The sequence below is a fragment of the Priapulus caudatus genome, unplaced genomic scaffold (assembly GCF_000485595.1).
Source record: "Priapulus caudatus unplaced genomic scaffold, Priapulus_caudatus-5.0.1 Scaffold72, whole genome shotgun sequence".
NCBI lineage: Eukaryota > Metazoa > Priapulida > Priapulimorpha > Priapulimorphida > Priapulidae > Priapulus > Priapulus caudatus.
The window spans coordinates 656874-661607 of NW_014577133.1; the positions used below are offsets into that span (position 1 = coordinate 656874).

At 49.9% G+C, this 4734-nt stretch overlaps 1 protein-coding gene across 1 annotated transcript in view; it reads right to left on the reverse strand.

Moving 5' to 3' along the window:
• Nucleotides 1-1595: 1595 nt before the first annotated feature.
• Nucleotides 1596-4734, reverse strand: part of LOC106821429 (cyclin-dependent kinase inhibitor 1B-like) — a 32344-nt gene continuing 29205 nt past the window's right edge. The window contains exon 3 of the mRNA XM_014826225.1: nucleotides 1596-2676. The gene's annotated coding sequence lies outside the window, so the exon portion shown is untranslated. The remainder of the gene's footprint in view (nucleotides 2677-4734) is intronic.

Genomic DNA, 4734 nt, shown 5'->3' on the forward strand with positions numbered 1-4734 from the left:
AACGACGACAACACCACCGGGCGAACACGCAAAACCACTCTACTCGCTGCACGGTCCTGCGACCGGCTGTGACACCACAAGCCGTGCGCGTCAGAAGCAGAGCTGGTGGGTGGGGGGGGAGCGAACATAGTATATAGTAACCCCCAGCTAGCGTCGCGTAACGTTCTGGGTCAATCAAACACACAACGGCGCCGCCGGAGAAAGGCCAAACAGCGGCCGAGGTTAAGCATACCGAGAACGCGAACCGACGCTTATACATATATACACATCACATTACGCTGCGCGATGCGAGTCTCTCGGCCGTCGGAGTGTTATATATCGACAGAGGTTCGAGTGGGGCACTCACTCGGCCGTGAACCGGCGGCGTACAACTTTACTCATGAGATCACCTATATCGCATAGGGAAGCTGCAACTCTCTTTCTAAAGAAGGCCCGCATCGATCGGCGTAAAATTAAATATCATCTGCGATATATCTCAACCCGACAACACGATTCTGCTGTCCGGCAAAGATGCACAAATTCGTACGAAATAAATTAATCAACGTTTGCGCGCACGCGTACGCGACAACGTTAACGTCAGGTAGCGGCAGTATGTTTGTAGGGTCTAGCGCGGGAGTTATGGTATGGTATGTAGGGTCGTGTATGGATAGGTAGCGGCTTAGCGCCTTAGTATGTAGGGTGGAGAGAGCTATGGTATGGTATGGTAGGGTAGGGTAGGGTAGGGTAGGGTAGGCCTAGGTAGGGTTAGGGTAGGGTTAGGGTGGGGCATGCGGTATGGCGGGTGGCCCTAGGCTACGGGTAGATATAGCTGTAAGCGTGTAGAAAGTAATAGGCCGCTAGAGGTAGGGCTAGCGTAGGCGGTAAGGTAGGGTAGGGTAGTGTCCTATGGTAACCGTAGTGGTAGTGTAGGTCTGTAGAAGAATAATGGGTAGGGTATGGTCGCCGTAGGCTAGGATAGGGTAGCCGACTGGGGCTAGGGTAGTGGGTAGCGGCTAGGGTAGACAGGTAGCGCCGTAAGGGGTAGGGTAGGGTAGGGTAGGGTAGGGTAGGGTAGGGTAGTGTGGATGCTGGGCCGACCGCCTCTACGTCACATGCTTTATCGGTGGGACTTATACGGGGCTAATGATGGTTACATGTTATACTCCATAACACCACGCTCCTCCCAACCCGATCAGCATTAGAACATAGCACGCATGCGCGCACGCACGCCCGCACGCACGCACGCACGCACAATTAGACGTTTGCACACGTTGTTTCAGCCATCGCGTCAGTGTTCGTAACGGACGCTCGCAAGTAACGCACCGTCGAGTCTACCACGTAGCTGGCATGAAACAACACCCACTCATATATATATACACACGCACGCACGCATGCACGCACGCAATCATACACACGCGCGCGCGCGCACTCACTCAGACACTCACTCACTCACTCACTCACTCACTCACTCACTCACTCACTCACTCACTCACTCACTCACTCACTTACTCATCAACCCACACACTCACGCACCCATTCACTTACTCACTCACTCACTCACTCACTAACTCACTCACTCACTCACTCACTCACTCACTCACTCACTTACGCGCTCGCTCGCACGAACGCACGCGCGCACGCACGCACGCACGCACTCACTCACTCACTCACTCACTCACACGCTGTACAAACGCGAGGCCATGACAATAGAGCACTGCTTTCTTAGTGTTTTAAGGAGGGCACACGGGTGTTATGGATATAGAACCTGTGCTGTCAGGAAACGGACACGCTTAATCGCGGTCAGCAGACGAAATTGCTGCCAACAAACCGTTCCAAAGCAGTGCTCATTTGGCATCAAATGAGATCAAATACAAACAGCTATGTACACGTACGGCTCCTTAATTTGACAAAAAAAGAAAACATCTCTACACTTAATATTTTGATTTCACACTATACTGATAAACGTATACGTACAAATTATATATTTATATATTACCACGATACAAATACACAAAGCCCATCCATATACAAACAGTGTATAATACACGCACACTAACATCACCCACGCACACGTCTGCACACTCACCCACTCGCAGACTCTTCTTCATACACACACATGTATTCTATTAGGTGAATTAGATATATATATACATATGTGTGTATTTATATAAATATGTATATATGTATAATACCACGAGATCGGATATTAGGCCCCAAATTGTTCCCATCTTCTTTCACACTCAGCTCAAAAAGCAAGCGCTGTAATGTTTAAATTATAGGTACAAGTACAATAGAAACCCTGCTCAGTACCTCAAGAATTATCCGAATGAGAGAGTGTGAGTAGCGAGTGCTTACGGTTAGCAGACTTAGCGTTTATAAGAACTATAAAAAGTGGGGCATAGCTGCAAGGGGAGGGGTAAAATTTAGCAGCAGTCGCCTGAGCATAGAGATGCAAAGAACTTGGGGATTATCGCTGACTATGTGATTCGTCTTGTGTGGGGATGGCTCTGCCTGCCCAATCAGTCGACGTTCGGGTGACGGCCACGGCTGAAGTCACTGTTGACGTCATCACTGAGGTCACGGCTGAGGTCACTGGTGACGTCATCGCTGAGGGCAGGGCGAAGGCCGCACGAGATCCTTGCAGTGGATGATAGCGCAGCTGACCACAGCAATCAGGAGGTACCAATCACGTCCCAACTACAAAGAGACCAAAAATAACACACAATTTAAAAACACGGTTCTGTCAAATGACAAAATGAAAAATGAAAAATGGCAAGCAGAACACTCATGTTTCGCGATTACTCTTTTACTTTAATGCATAATTATATAATTCAAGAGCGCGTTAAAACATTATCTCAGATTAACACTATGCTGCTACCCGGGCACGATGTGTTACGGGTAAGATATTTACAAACACGGCTCGGCTAGCCAGCCCCCGTGTTACTACTACACCTGTGTCACCCCATACTACACCGGCCAGGCACCTGTGTGCTCGGTTTCTGCACACAAATATTTACAGCGTGTGTAAAACGTCTACACACCACGGCTGATGTGCACACCACCCACTACTCCGATAGATCTGAGTCATGGTCTTTACTCAACGCTATAGCCCGTAACGCGGGTGTAAGTGCTCTCAGGATATACGCGCGCGCGTGATGAGTCATTCTTTCGATTGCTCCACCTGGCGAGGAGCTGCGGCAGGCAAGCATTCACATCGCTTTTACGTTTCTCGCACAACATGGCGTTTTACACCGGCCTTTGCCGAACAGCCCCTCGTGTCTGTCTACCCAAACCTCCCTGGCTCGTGAAACCCCGTTGATCATTGACTGTCGTTACCAGACGTCTTAAATTAACCACCAATTCCTCCCCCACCAACGCACAGCTCGCAGCACGCTTTCAACGGCTCAAATTCAACTTTCAATTTCAGTCAGTACGACTGCAGACGTCCTAATCGCGTACACGAGTACCACAGGCTGACTCAGCAGCAGCAGCAGCATCACACAGCTCACGCTAGCTGATGCCCCGTGACGTAATAACAAGTGTGTGCGCACGCGCGTGCGCCTTCATGCGGCGGTTGAAAACGATCCAAATATTGCCTGCATTCGTGCGACGCGAGTACAACCACAGAACTGCTGCTGAGAACAAGGCTGTAGACATACGCTTACATGCGCGGACACGTCGTCATCGATCATACATCAGCCGTCTCTTTACGATGTAGCTACGATGAATTATTCCGTAGCAATAAAATCGTGGGCGGAGCCACGACAGGCCGAATCTCTCGCACTGTCGGCCTTCTGATTGCGAGCCGACGAGTGGCTGCGGTGTTGGTATTTCCCGCGTTACGCCGAATTCCATCTACACATTGATCGAGGCGAGTACGATATCGTAGCGCACTCATGCCAGGTAGAGATCACATGATAGGGATGATAATTATTTTTAACTGCATAGATAATAATTAACATATGACCTTTTTTTATTATTCTCTACGTGATTTCGTGCGTCGATATCATATGAATTACTAGTAGTTTGAATCTGTGATTGTAAATGCTATCAATCGCAGTTCTGCATTTTTTGATGGTACTATGTATTCAGTATGCATAATTTTAATTTAAATCACAGCCAACACGTTCAAACTTCACGATGAAACTGTATGGAAGAAGATTCGCGCTAAAAAAATTCGCGGTCGAGCCGGGCAGACGAGAGATATACTTGTAACAAATGACAGCGCTGGCCACGAGAGGGAGATCTATATTCATTTTTACTGTGAACAGTCGTACACTCAATACGTCTGCGTGCCCTCGTCTGCTCGGCTCGTCCGTTTTTTGAAAGTAAATCTTCTTCGTTACTTAACGCGCAAATGATATCCCCTTCATAGTCACCCCACGCTCTACGCCAGCACGATGGCCACCACGCGGCGCTGCGGTGCGCGTACTCGCCTCGTAATCGCCTTACTACGGCTGCCCCTCGCTGCAGGCGCGGCGACCCCGCGGGCGTTACGACACACGTAATCGCTCAAGGTCGCCGCCGTCTACAAACAAACATCGGCGACGCGCGGGGCGAACCTAACACGCAGCGTCTCGCATGGACGTCCCGTGCGCACGCTCTCCGCGCCCGACCATGTCGGCGTAGGTAGTAGCATTAGCCTTCCCCCCTTCTCTCCTCACTGACGCTCTCTCTCGCTCTCTCTCTCTCTCTCTCTCTCTCTCTCTCTCTCTCTCTCTCTCTCTCTCTCTCTCTCTCTCTCTCACTGGCGCC